At 54.9% G+C, this 14432-nt stretch overlaps 2 long non-coding RNA genes across 2 annotated transcripts; one reads left to right on the top strand and one right to left on the bottom strand.

Moving 5' to 3' along the window:
- Positions 1–757: 757 nt before the first annotated feature.
- On the bottom strand, positions 758–9784 carry LOC117797476. Its single transcript, XR_004622495.1, has 4 exons — positions 9596–9784; positions 9090–9301; positions 1952–2047; positions 758–1207 (listed from the first exon to the last, which is right to left on the bottom strand). It is a non-coding gene; the product is annotated as an uncharacterized LOC117797476 (long non-coding RNA).
- LOC105239632 lies at positions 9200–13318 on the top strand. Its single transcript, XR_002143706.2, has 3 exons — positions 9200–9276; positions 11533–11768; positions 13081–13318. It is a non-coding gene; the product is annotated as an uncharacterized LOC105239632 (long non-coding RNA).
- The last annotated feature ends 1114 nt before the right edge of the window (positions 13319–14432 follow it).

Raw genomic sequence — 14432 nt, 5'->3', positions numbered from 1 at the left:
GCGGGAGAGCGGTTGCCTGCTGCAGAAATAAGTCTCCTGGCAAATTAGCTGCAGGATTTAAAATCCATTTTTATTCTGCCCATTATTAATTATTGTTATTTCTGCTGTTCATTACCAGCTCGTTTCCTTGATCAACTCCCGGAACAAAGGCTTGTCGAAGCACTCCCCTCCCCGTGGAGGAGCCCACAAGACCACCGCCACCCCCGAGGCCCAGCCCCAAGTACCCCTCCTGGGACTGGAGATGGGGACCCTCTCGGGGTTCAGCAAGCCCTCTCCCTGCCGCCTTCAGAGATGGAGCTCCCGGCCTCCCTCACGGGGCCCCTCCTGTGCCTGCCGCCCTGTCCAGAGCAGCCGAACTGGGAAACCCATTTTACCCATTCTTACTTCTGATCTTGTACCGTGAAGACAACGACGATGTCATACACATGCAGGGAAGTCCACCCATCTTAAGCATATAGGTGTCTGGCTTTTTATGTAAGTAGAGATCCACAATCACCTGGATCAGGACCCGGGCCATTGCCAGCACCCGTCCCCGAGGCTCGTTATCCCCCTCCCCCTCTCAGCTGACATTGGGCCAAAAGATAACCCTTCTTTTTTTTTTTTTTTAAAAGATTTTATTTATTTATTTGACAGAGATAGAGACAAGCCAGCGAGAGAGGGAACACAAGCAGGGGGAGTGGGAGAGAAAGAAGCAGGCTCATAGCAGAGTAGCCTGATGTGGGGCTCGATCCCATAACGCTGGGATCACGCCCTGAGCTGAAGGCAGACGCCCAACCGCTGTGCCACCCAGGCACCCCAAGATAACCCTTCTTCTGACAGTATGGACTTGTTTTGTCTGGTTGCGGACCTTCACGAATAGAATTGTGCAACAAGCATTCCGGCGCGTCTAATACCTTTCGCTCGGCATTGCCTGGGCTACGCATCCGTGTGCTCACGTGGAACAGTCATTTTGCTCTCTTGCCAAAGCCCCAGAGCGTCCCTTTGCCTGAATACATCATGGCCAGTGATCTGTTCTTCCCTTGGTGGGCTTTTCGGCTGTTTCCAGGGTGGGGCTCTCACGAAGAAAACTGCTACGTACGTGTCTTCGTGTCTTCGTGTGAGTGGCTGTTGAACGGAAGCCCTCGTTTCTCCTGGTTGTCTGTTACCTCGAAATGAAATCGCTGGCTCAAAAGTGTAAGCCGAGAGAGGGCCATGCTTAGGCCAAAGTCTAAAAGGCAAACGATGGCCTTTCAGGCATCACGTGGGTGGGGAGAGATCTCGCTCCTGGGTGCAGTGGATTGTTACAGACGTGGCCTCCCATGGGTCATACCTCACAGTAGCCACATGGCACGGGTTTAGCCACATTGACTTTGGGCTTAGGCACATGACTTGCTTTGGCCAATAGGACATTGGCAAGCACGATGCAAGCACCATGTGCTAATTCCTTGGGCATTGAAAAGAAAAGACTGCATGGAGAGAATGATCTAGATTCAGGGGACTGGGCAGTGAGATTTTTGGGGATTGCTAGGATAACCTAGCCTATAAAGAATTTGGTACCAGAAGAGGGGGGTTCAGCCATAACAAGAAACCTAAACCACACAGTCCTCGCTTAGGGTCAGATGGCAGGTGCCTGGAGGGCAGAAAGACAGTGACCCATGTTAGGCAGGGGCTAAACACTTGATAAAGCTGGCACTGGGTCATGCCAGTGTCAGCGTTGGCCTGGAGGGCACATGACACAGCTCCCTCCTCCACCCTGTCTTCTGCTCACAGATTCCATCTCTCTCTCTCTTTCTTTCTTTCTTTCAATTTTATTTGAGAGAGAGAGAGTGCACGTGCATGATTCGGGGGAAGGGCAGGGGGAGAAGTAGGCTTCCCGCTGAGCAGGGAGCCCCGATGCCCCCCCAGGGATCATGATCTGAGCAGATGCTTCGCTGACTGAGCCCCCCAGGCGCTCATTCCATCGCTTTCTTACCAGCATCAGTACGTGGCTCCCTTCTACAGTTTTTCTTTGTCTTCTCTTCCCTTCTCTCCTTTTTCTGGCTGCCCTAACTCCTGCACCCTGTATCTCCTGTTTGAAAGAGAGAAGAGACGCGGAAATATTTGGAGGCAGGGGAACAAGTAAATCCCAGGCTCCCGAGCATCAGTTCCAGAAAAGAATCTTTAGAGCTAATTCCTTTCATGACCCAACTGGGCTGCCGAAGCAGTGGGGGGCGGGGGGCAGAACTTCAGGGATCTGGTTACCAAATCGGATTGTGCTGATTACACTTCTTGCTAGTTGATTCCCCCATGATGGTGTCATGCCCCCCTCTGATTCCTATGAATGTGGGACTTGGGGGTCGGCTGACCCCCCCATTTCTCCTAACCCTATCAGCACCAATTGACCTGCCCTTTCGGGCACCACTTCAGCTGTGTGAACCCCCTTTTTTTGTTGCAATCTCCAGTTGGGGGCAATCATACTGACTCTGCCTTCCTGGGACAGTGGACTCCAGAAGCTTTCCCTCACTATGTCTAGCTGTCTTTGCAAACCAGGGGAGCTGGCTATGGTGGCCATTGTCTTTACGAGGCTCTGGGCTCATTTCAGGAAGACGTGCTGGACAGTTGGTCTCCTTACCGGCTAGAACCGAGTCATAGCTAGGTGGGCCACCAGAATTGCTTTTACATCACATTCCTTCTTGGGGTAAACCAGGGCTGGGCTCCCAATCCATGACCTGCGGACGGGCTCCGGGAGGCTTCATGGTTGGGAGCAAAATTCTGCATGAGTTGGTGTGTGCGTGTGGGCGCCCCATACAGGCATGCCGCACGTCTTGGGAAGAGAGGCTATGGGTTTCATCAGCTCCACAAAAGGGAACCCCCCCCCCCGCAAAGACTAAAACCCCCTCAACTTTTAGGCCTACGCTGTCACCATGAGATTGGGATTCTAAGACTTCAGCAAGAAGCTACTAGTGTTAAGAACTGTCGTCCCAAGAAGGAACACTGCCCAAGGTATCTTGACCTACTTTAGCGGAACCCATAGACATGCCACTGTGTAGACGGGTATGTCAAAGCTATGTCCTTGTCCGGTTGGATGGTTCCTCTCCTGGGCGATCCAGGTGTTGGCACTTCGTTTTGGCAAAGAGGTAGCTCCAGGGTCAGGTGGAAGGTTCTAACACTCTGATGTTATATGGAAAAGCGGATGTATCCAGTAGACACTGTAGAGGGATGATTATTTTATTCCTTTTTTTTTTAAGATTTATTTATTTTAGAGAGTGGGGGGAGGGGCAGAGGGGGAGAGAGAATCTCAAGCAGACTCCACGCTGAGCACAGAGCCCCACGAGGGGCTCGATCTCACGACTCTGAGAACATGACCTGAGCCGAAATCAAGAGTTGGGCGCTCAACCGACTGAGCCACCCAGGTGCCCCTGTTCCTCTTTCTTCAAAAGACTATATTTCCCCTCCCTTTTTAAGGTACGGACACCGATCTCACAGCAGAGACAGAGGAACTGAGCATTCAGGGTGAAGCTGGGAATTTTGACTGCAGAGGCCTTGAAGAGAACAAACAGCACCAGGGGAACTCTGCCCACCATGGCTGCTTTTTCATTTTTATTGTGTTAAGGTAATGCCAGCAATGGAAGGGGAGGGGCGGAATCATGCAAATGATTTGTTGGTAAGTGCTTTGCAGCGAATGATCAGGAGCAGCCCACACCCAAGCCTTAGTAACATAGAGTTAGGGACCCAGCACCTCTGCCCCCTGTTTGGAGCCCTGCTTCCAGGCTGTGCTTGTGAGTGCCCAACAGGGCAAGCAGTACATGTGCTGTGGAGGCAGTTCCGGGTCGAGCAACGGATTGGGCCAGTCAAGTGTGCATAACGGACCCTTTCGGGGAGACGCTGCTCAGGGATTGTCTTGGAATAGAAAGAATCCTGGCCAGAGATGAACAGTGCTTCCCTATTCAGGGATCATCCCTTCCCCACTCCCTTTGGGGGGGATTTGGAAATGGAGGTGCATTTTTAGTTGTCACAGTGGCTAGGGGGTGCTACTGGCATTTACGGGGCAGGGGGCCAAGGACACTTAATATCCTACAACGGGGACGACTGTCCCATTCCATGGAGACTTGTCCAGGCCTGGATACCAGCAGTGCTCCCATTGCCAAAGCTAGTAGCTGCAAAGAAAGTTCTAGGTGTCCTTTCTGAAGAACTCTTTGGTTCATTAGAGACAAAGGATCATTTTTCAAGGCGATCCAAGGATTGCGGCAGCGACTCTTCCGAGTAAGAGAGGTGGTGAACTCACCCAAAGCCTGTCTTCACGCCCGCCGCCCCAGGAGGCTGGGGGAGGAGATGCCCAAGGACCCACTGAGGTCCAGCAGCGGCCACTTGGAGGGAGGACCTCGTGGGGGTGTTGCTGGGTAGGGGAGCCAGTTCCCATAAATGGAGAGGGGGAAAGAAATCCGGCAGGTGGTTCCCTGTGAGGTTGGCTCCCCTCCTCTCCCAGAATGAGCCACCTGGACGGTCAGAGAAGCAGGGGTACCCCAGGCAGGAGATTTAGGGTGGGGCAGAATCCAGAGGAGAAAAAGGCAGAGGGGACCCTCTGAAAGGCCAGGCAGGCCTTAGCTGGACAGAGAGGGTCCCTACTGCTGCCTTTATGTGCCCTGTGCCCTGTCCCCTGTCCCCCACTTCTCCAAGTCTTAAGGGGAGAGGCCTGGCCTCTGCCTCTGCCGGCACCCACAGGGGCCCCGGGGGAGTAAGGAGAGCCTGCTACAGCTGGGCCCCCCCTGTCCGTTCTGCTCGGCTGCAGGCTGTGGGAGCCACCTGATTGAGGCGGGCGTAGGAGGAACCGGGTGCCCCAGGGCTTCGACACTCAGCCACCCCACAAGAGGAGAGGCAAGAGGGTCCTGCAAGCCCAGCGAACCCACTGTCTGCTCATCCTGTGCCCCACAGCTGCGGGGGGGGGGTCTAGACCAGACAGGGGGACTTAAAAAAAAAACCCAGTTATTGAGGTCAGCTCTCAGCCAGCGTTTGTCTTCTGCTAATCGATGGTTTGCAAGGCAAAGGAGCCAGATGACGGTGGCAGGGAACAGAGCTCAAAGACCGCAGGGGGAGGGGGGCCGGCTCCCCGCAAGGGCTGGGGGAGGGGCCTGAGACCCAGCTGCTGACATTTTGACAAAAAAATAAGCGTGGGGCAGAGCTGGTGACCTCAGTGTGATGGAAAAAGACGGTCAGCAGCGTGTCTGCCAGAAATGGCATGCTTCTCAGCCCACCTGTTAGGAAGCCGAAGGGGAGACGTTGACTAAGAGCACGGCAAGCAGTTATTGAGCACCGACTGCATGCCCAGCTCAGTTCTGAGCACTTGATGTGGGTTATCACAGTGCATCCTCAAAACCAGCCCGTGGCGCGGACTCGAGTACGGGTCCGTGTTCAGAGCAGGTGACCGAGACGGGGGTATGAACGTACTCCTCCAGGTCGTATGGCTAAGAGGTGCTGGTGACGGGGTTTGAATCCCAGCAGCCGGGCCCGGAGCATGCAGCCCCTGAATGGACCCTGTGAAGTGGGACTCTGTGCATGTGCACGTGTGTGCGTGTGTGTGTGCGCGTGTGTGGTGGCGGCCTGTGTTCCGGTTATCAGTTGCTGCATAACGAATCACTCCAATACTTAGTGACTTAAAAATAACAGCTCTGCGGGGCGGCGCCTGGGTGGCTCAGTCTGTGAAGCGTCTGCCTTCGGCTCAGGTCATGAGCCCAGGGTCCTGGGATCGAGTCCTGAGTGGGGGGGGTGTCCCTGCTCAGTGGGGAGCCTGCTTCTCCCTCTGCCTGCTGCTCCTCCTGCTTGTGCTTTCTCTCTGTCAAATAAATACATAAACTCTTTTGAAAACATACGAGTTATTTTTAAAAAAAAATAAAACAACAGCCCTCTTTTTATTATTATCTCCTGCTGTTCTGGGAGTTGACTGCTCTCAGCTAGGCAACACACACTCTCTCTCTCTCTCTCCTGCCATTGCCATCAGACAATGCCTGGGGCTGAGGTCATATGGAAGGATTCTTTTCTTACTCGCATGGTCTGGCCATTGATGCTGACTGTTAGCTGGGATCTCAGCTGAGGCTATCAGCTGGAACATTCCACGAGGTCTCTCTGTGTAGTCTGGGCTTCCCCACAGCATGGTGGCCCATGTCTAAGAGTAAGGATCCTGAGAGAGCAAGCCTTGGAAGTCACATTGTGACAAGCCACTGTCACAAAGCCATCCAGATTCAAGGGAAGGGGCCGGAGACTCCAGCTCTTGGTGGGAAGAGTGACATCGTATTTTAAGAAGGACATGTGGCGTGGGCCATGTTGTGGCCAGCTTGGAAAATACAATCTGCCACAGTACTTTTTTTCTAGCTTTAATTTCTTTCTTTTTCTTTTTCTTTCTTTCTCTTTCTTTCTTTTCTTTCTTTCTTTCTTTTTTTTTTTTACCTTGACAGGTCCTCTGTGAATGAAGCCCAAATTCATTCTGGAGTCACTTCCATTGGTAACAAGATGTTGAATGAGTTGGGACCCAGAGGCTCTCCCCCAAGGCCTCTGTTCTGCTTCCCCCATAGTTTCCCTGCTGGGAACCAGGTATTACACTGGAAATGGGATTACAATGTCCCTGGTCCCGGGAAGGCAGCAGCTCTCAACCACCAGGAAAAGATTCCCCCAAACCTTTGTCCCAAACAACTGTGGTCCTCAGTTTGTCTAAATATTCTCGGAGGCAGCCCGAAGCAGGGAGACAGAAGGGTTTGTCAGGCGCTGAGAACCTCGTCCACCCTGACCTGCCCCCCTGCCAGGTCCTTGTATGGGCTTGGCCTTATCTTTCTCTGTTTTGTTCTTACCGGTTAAATTGTGTTCCCCAGAACTCCTATCTTGAAGTCTCAACTCCTAGTACAACGTGACTAACTTTGGAGACAGGGCCGTGAAAGGGGGAGGGGGTGAGGAAGGTCAAATGAGGCCCCCTAGTCTCCTCTGACTGATGTCCTCGTACGAAGAGGAAATGTGGGCACACGGAGAGACCCCAGGGATGCTCACCCACAGAGGAAAGGCCGTGTGAGGACGTAACTTTTTGCTCAAGCCCCCCAGTCTTAGATAGCGTGCGGCCTTCTGTTATGGCGGCCTGCGCAGAGCCAGAGCGACACACTTGTCCTCTCCCCCTTTAGGGCAGCCTTCTTCCGCTGATGTTCCGGAGGTGAGTGCAGGCTCCCAGAAGGCCTCTGCCCGCATGTAATTACCTGGCAGGGGTGGGAGTCCCGGAGTGGGGGCAGCCGCTTGTCCCCAGCCTGTCCTGGGAGCACATAAAGCTGCTTTGATTGGATTAACGGGTGGTCACCTGGGGACACCGCCCTCGCCAGTGAGGGGTCAGCTTGGGGTAAGACAGGAGGCGACAGCCAGTCTGGAGGTGGGACGGAGGAGGCAGCGGGTGGCAGGGGGTTGTGGGTGGCCAGTGCCCACCAGGCCTCGCCTGACTGGAGAACCTGGGTCCTCACGCAGCTCCCTACATCTCCTGGCCTGGCCCCTGGGGGTGCACAGTGCAGCCCTGGCTCTGTCAGCACTGGAAGTACGGGACCCCCCCACTCCAAGCCACCCGAAGCCCAGCCCACTCCTGGGCGCAGGGCCGGCAGCCCTCCTTCCTCCCAGGGCTGTTTCCGCCACACGTGGGTCCAGGGTAAGCCTGGCCCCGATGCATTTTTTATTTTGCTATATTCTTTCCATTGTCCCGGACATGAATAATTTAAACTGACACAGAAAGAAAGGGCAGCCCTTTCCACTTGAGGGAGGCTGCCCCCCTCCACACACACCCGCCTCCTGTACCTCCATTTGGTTTGGCCTCCTGTATGTCTCTTCCTTGTGTTTCTATCTCATTCTCGAACCTTGTTCTCGAACCTTTCTCTAGGGCTCTCTCTTGTTCAACATGTGCACCCCTAAGGTGCATGCGTGTGCCCACAAGCGCACGTCCCCCCTCCCCGCCCCGGGGGGCCTCAGTGGCAGAGTGTGTGACATCCGTGTGTCTGTCTCTGGGATGCTGTTCCTCCCTCTTGGTGTGAGTTGTTTCATCTGCATTTCTCTGTTTCTGTTGCCCTTCTTTCCTTTGATTGACTCTGCTGTTTGCATATGTGAGGGAAAAGGCTGCTTCACTTGTCAAGTGGCCTTATTCCCCACCCCCACCCCCGCCAGCACTGAACACTCTTNCCACCCCCGCCGCCCTGCCCTTTTTGCTGTCGCGCAGCACTGAACACTCTTGGGGGTAAAAGAGGCCGAGACGGGCTGACTGAATTCGTCATTCTTCCTCTAGAAGGCTGTGAATTTTCAGAAGATATGACGGGCAAGTCTGAGGTTCACAGACACCCGGGGGGCTTTTGTGTGTCACCTGGGCTGTCTGCGGCCCCTTTGTGGAGCTGCGGCTGGCCACTGGCATTGTCTGGAGAACAGCCTTGGCCTCTCTCAGCCTTGAACCAGGAAGCAGGCTTTATTTGTCAGGAGAGTGCATAGCCAGGATTTCCTGAAGGTTCTGGCCTCTAGCCTGTAACCCAGTGCTGTCCAATAGAAATAGAATGCAAGCCACAAATGTGAGCCACATATGTCATTTGGAATGTTCTAGTAGCCACATTAAAAAAGGTAAAAAGGAGCAGGTGAAATTTATCTTAACAATCTATCCCATTTTACCCGGTTCATCCAAAATACTATCATTTCAACAAGTAACCGAGAAAAAAAAATTATTAATGAGCTATTTGGGAACCTACGTCTTTGAAATTCAGTGTGCCTTTCTATGGCATGCTTACGGCACATCTCGGTGGGGGCTGGCCACATTTCAGGGGCTCAAGAGCCGCTCGTGGTGGTGGCTACCTGCTTGGGCGGTGCGGGCCCGGCCTCACCAAGCCGGGGCTCTGGAACCTCGCTTTGGGCTGCCTGAGCCCCCGGGATGGTAGGCACAAGGGGAAGAACAGAAGAACAGAACAATTTTTCTTCCGTGACCTTCACTAGCCCTCATCGCTGCCACCGTGCTGGCTCAGCTTCCGACAGGAGCAGCACTCCGTGCTGGGGGATCCCTGACCCACGTTCCATTATTTGCGGGAGCTGAGGGCGCAGTCTCCAGGTGCTCTGGGCCTGCCCCCCGCCAGCTGGGGCCTCACCTCCTCGGTGCATGCTCTCCGTCCTTGCATGAGGTCCCAGGCACCCCTCCGGCCTTCCCCTTCTATATATAGTGCGCTGTGCTGACAGCTGGTCATCTGATGACTCATCAGTCACTGTGGGCGTCTCCTGATGGAACCCTGAACATGTATTCACGGGGTGTTGTTGGCAGCTTGCGAGCTCCTCCTAGTAAGTGCGGGCTCTTGGGGGTTGTCTGAAAAAAAACCACAGGAAGATCGGGGAGTTTGAAGAACCAGTTGGCCCCCCAGCTGAAGGCCTCTGGGTGCTTGGCAAATGCAGCAGGGTTTGGGGGGGGCTCCCCGTGGGCCCGGGAGCACAGAGGCGTCATCTGCTAAACTGAGGCTTTAAATGGAGCTTTTGCTCTCTCCTTGATCATCGTGCTAGGGATGCGGGTGGCCCCAGATGGCTCCTGGTGGCGAGGCCCTGGAGATGCCAACTTCTTCGGGAAGCGGCAGGGCTCCCCCCAGGAGGGCCTGCAGCCCCTCACCTCAGGTCAGGGACTAAGTGTTGTCGTCTTGGAAGCTAGTGACGGCTGGGTTGCTTCTAGGCTGCTCTGCTCCCCAGCTCTGACACCCTGGGCAAGTCCCTTCTGAGCGCCACCGGGCTTCCGCTTCCTCCCCCCGTGCCCTGCGCTCCGGGGACCCGCTGAGAGCTGTCTGTAACGGGTGTACCCACAATAACTGTTCTTCTTGCCCAGCCCGCAGCCCCATGACTTCCATTTCCCCAGAAGCAGACCCTGAGATGAGGATTTCCAGGGAAGTGATTTCTTAGGGCTGGGCTCCTTGGAGATACCCAGAAGCGGGAGTGGGGGCAGGGGTGTGTGTGTCGATTTCAGACCAAGTGCCACCGCTCATTGGGATCGTGGAGGCTGAGTGCCTACCTCAGAGGCTGTCCTGCCCCTGGGCAAGGGAGCTGTGCTGTCAGTCTCCCTCTTTGGGCGTGGTCAGCATCTCGGGGCTGCTCTGGGAGCAGGGCTAGAAACGCCTGGACACTTCCGGTTCAGTGCCAGTGAGCCGCTCCAGGGAGGGCCTCCAAAGAGTTGCGCAGGTGCCTGCTGTCCGAAGCTGGGGGAGGGGCGCTCATCCTCAGTAAAAGGGACCCCAGGGGTCTGTCCCTCTCCTCCCAATGGCGCGCAGCACCCAGGCACAGGCCTTTCCCTGGGCATCCGGAGGCACGGTTGCTGCTTTTGGCCAAGCCCAAGCTCGGGGGGGCCCCAGACAGCGTGCATGCCCCGGCTCTGACCCCAGCGCCTCCGAGTCTCCTGCACAGCATCTCTGCCTCCGGCCACCGCACCCGCCCCTGGGGTTCTGCCTCAGCTCGTGCCCTCCCTGCCCCAGGCCCCCTGCTCCCTTCCCTGTCCTCCCACTTCCGGCTTCCTTCCCGCATCCTGCTGCCTTCTCTCCACCTCTCTGGACTTGTAGCAGCTTGGCCTGAAGGCTTTCAGAGGTGCCTCACCCTGCAGCCCCTGGGCCCTCTCTCCCTCCTTTTCAACCCACCATACTTCCTGTGTCCTATACCCAGGACAGGGGCATGTGGAGTCTGGGGTCCAGGACACCATCTTTCTGAAGTTTCCATTCACCAGCAATGATGAGTTTATTTTCCGCTGTCAGCAGTTCTGAGTTTGAATGGTTTTACCACCACTCTGTTCTTGGTGCAGCTGGGATTCTAGTTATCCCTGGGTTAGGAATTTGACTTCCTGGCTTTTCCATCCCAATGGACTTTTCTCCCCTCTCCTCCCCTTCCCTGGCTCCCCTCCCCCTTTCCTCTCTCCTTCTCCCTTCCTCTCTCCCTCCTCTTCCCTTCTCCTGCCCCCTCTCCCCTGCCCTCTCTTTCTCCTCTTCCCCTCTTTCCTTCCTCCTCCCTCCCCTCATCCTCTCCTTTTCTCCTCTCCTATCCCTCCCCTCAGTCTGTCCCTCCTTCTCTCTCTCTCTCTCTCTCTCTCTCACACACACACACACACACACACACACACACACACACACAAACACACACAGAGCTTGGCTGTCCTCAGGGTAGCAGTGACCCTGGCAGGATGGAAGGATGGGTCGCTGCGTGGGAGAGCACTCAAGAGCCCGCAGGTGAGCAACGGCGGGGGGTGGGGGGGGTTGGGGAGCACACAGCAGGGAGACAGGTGGCCCAGGGCATCATCATTCCTGGGTTCAGTTATCCACCCTGCTAAGCACTTTCATTGCAGTGGTGGTCATTATTATTATCAGTATTATTACCCCCTTTTTTTTTTTTTACTTAAAAACATCACTTAACTCAGGGCATGGTATAGACTTGATATTTGCTAACAGTGGAATTGGAAAAGGGTCATTAAGACAAACGCTGTTTGAAAATTCTACAGAAATTCGATTTAGCTATTTAAAAATAAGACTACATTTTCTTTCAGTTGCTCACTTATTTTCCCTCCCGTTGCTCTAGCTTATTACCTCCAGTTTGCTGCCGCCCCACAGTTCGGTGGAGCCTGGAGTGGTAAAGCTTTGTAGATGAGCCATGTGTGTTTTCCTGGAATCTCACTAAGGGGTCCAGAGCCGGAGAGCCACCTGCCAGCCGTAACAGCGATGGCCAGGTTAACAGCAACCCAGCACATGTCAAGGGCGTGGTCTCAGGCGAATGTAGCCATCATTCAGCAAGGGTGCCACTTCGCAGTTGTCCCTGTAAGTAAGTGCTTCCCTCCCGGGGAACTGGCTAGGCAGAGCGAGCCCCCCATGAGTGGTGTCTTGGTAACTTAGGGTGGGCCAGCCTCTCTGCCACGAAGCTCAACTGAGGTCAGAGCTGCGGGGTGTGGCGCCCACAATTCCCGGCAGTTAACCTCACACAAAGGGAAAATGCTCTCCTGGGCACACACAGCCCCACCTTGCCTGCCCATGGGCAATTTTGTCAATGTTTTCCATTAGTCACAAAGGGGAGGGGCAGGGTGGGGGCAGGGAGTTCAGCGCTGACAGTCACTGCAAACCCAGGGGCAGAAAACCAAAAATGCATTTGCCATCTAACCGTCCCCACCCCTGCTGGCATCGGGGTGGTGTTTGGTGACACTCCATGTATCACATGGACAAATAGATGGACCATCTACAAATCTTATGTTCTTGACCCTTGAACTCCTTTGAGAAGACCGCTTGCCCAGGGAGGGCCCCCTTGACCCCGCTTGCCCAGCATTTAGGGCCCTTTGCCTGAGCTTCTCCCTGGCTACCAGAGTGGGCAGGGCCCACAGGGAGGACAGCCCGCACCGGTACCCCCCCACTGTGACTGTTAGGATTTTGGGGGGTAGATGTCCCAGCTTCCTTGTCCTTCGGGTGGGCCAATCAGAAGTGTGTTCAGCACCGTCAGCCAGAAGCGTCCCGCAGCACCGAGCACCATTTGCCCGTGGCGGGAGCCTACTTACTGACCCATCCTTCACCCTCCGGCTTCCCTCCCAGCCCTCTGTCAGGTGCTCCTTACTCCCCTGGTGCTCCCAGGAAGCCCCTCGGAAGCCCCCTGCTTGCACTTCAAACCTTGCATCAGGTTTTGCTCCTAGAGTAGCAAGCTATTTCCCATCTAAATCAAGCATTCCCGATCTTTCTGGAGGGCATTCCCCACCCCCCCCACCTTATGTTGATCTGTAACTGCGTCTGTTTGCCGGGCTATTGGTGTGACGTCTGTCTCCTCGAGGAGCACTAGAGCACGGGCTACACGAGGGCAGAGACAATGTCTATTGTTTTCACCTGCTAAATCCTCACCCAGGACCGAGACTGGGGCTTGACAGGTCATGCGCAAGACGTGCGAGAGAAATTCTGCGGCAGGAATAAATGGAACATCCTTAAGGGAGCCAGGGCTTTCCCCTTAGGGGTGGTTTTAAAATAGGACCCCGAAGTTTTCTGACACTCCTTCTAAAGAGAGGTGGGGGTCTATCTCTCCTCCCCTCGAATCCGGATGGGCTGGTGACAGCTTGAAACAAAAGGATGACAGGGCTGGGTCCTACAACTCATGCAGGGGCAGCATGGGAGTGCTCAGAAGGACCGTCTCTGCGAGCCGAGACTTCGAGTCACTTCCACCCAAGGACCGGACCTGTGAGTGAAGGATGACGCCTCCAGCCCCCCAAACCTTCGCATCTTTTCCACTGAGACCTCAGACATCGTGGGCCAGAGACACGAGGCATCACGCCTGGGTCCCGTCTAAATTCCCAGCCCATGGAAACCGAGAGCATAATAAAATGGTTGTTAAGCTGCTACATTTTGGAACTATTTGTTTTGCAGAAATAACGGGAGCACCCTTATTGCAAATGTATTAATTCTTCATCTGGTCCACCGCCATTTACCGGACTCCTTCCATGTGCCAGGTGGTTAAATAGTGGGGCACAGAGCATACATCCCTACCTTTTAGGAACTTACACTTTAGGGGCTGCTGTTGTAACTATATCTTGCAAAAGCCTATGTGTTGCTTTTTAACAATAATGAGTAGATTTTTCAAAAACCACTTCCAGATGGCGTGGGGGGAGGGGCGCTTCCTGAGTGAGTTGCCAAGGGAAGCTCCAGAGGTAGGTGGCTTAGATAACAGAGACCCGGAGAGCTCTATTATTTGCTGCCTGTCAACCACGGCTGCCCTGCAAATCATCCGCTGGCTAAGCTGCGCCCTCACACCACGGAGAGGAGACCAAGGGGCCCCGGGAGGTGCCATCTCCGAGGCAGAAGGACAGGGAAGCGACTCCCCGCGGGTCCTGGGACAGAGGTGCCGGGAAGAAGGGGACCTTGGCAAAGCCGGGGCCGCTGGCTGGCTCTCCAACTCCCGTATCTGACTCCAGCGCGGGTTCAGACCCAAGGGGGCTCCTGTGTGTCCAGCCGTACCCACCTCCGGGAATCGGGACTTGGGAAATATCTTATAGGCTGCTAATGTTTCTGTTCCTCTTTCAAAAATAAAGCTGATTTTTGAAATGTCTGCCTGTCTCGACTCAGCTGAAGCAAAGCAGAGCAAAGGACTCTGCCCTTCGTGGGACCCAGCCATAAAGAGTGTTTTTTTTTTTTTCCCTGGGGGTGGCCCGCAGCTTCTAGGTGCAACCCGCAGGAGGAGGGGATATCCCGGGAGGGAAGTTTGGGGGTCCGGCCAACCCCTGTCTGCCTAGAGCTTTTCCTTCCTGGAAACTTGCTTGTGATCACGGCCTGAGGTTTGGGGCCAAAAGGGCCCTGCTGAGTCTAATCAGGCTCGCTGCCCCCGGAGGCTGGCAATGGAGGTCAAATCAGCACCGAGGCACCGAGAACGTGGCTGGACCCGGAACCTGCAGGGAAGTCACCTTCCCCTTGGGCTCCTCACTTGGTCACCCCCAAACCTGTCACGCCAGGCTCACGGCC

This window comes from Ailuropoda melanoleuca, chromosome X (assembly GCF_002007445.2).
Source record: "Ailuropoda melanoleuca isolate Jingjing chromosome X, ASM200744v2, whole genome shotgun sequence".
NCBI lineage: Eukaryota > Metazoa > Chordata > Mammalia > Carnivora > Ursidae > Ailuropoda > Ailuropoda melanoleuca.
This window is presented reverse-complemented; position numbering and strand designations above follow the sequence as displayed.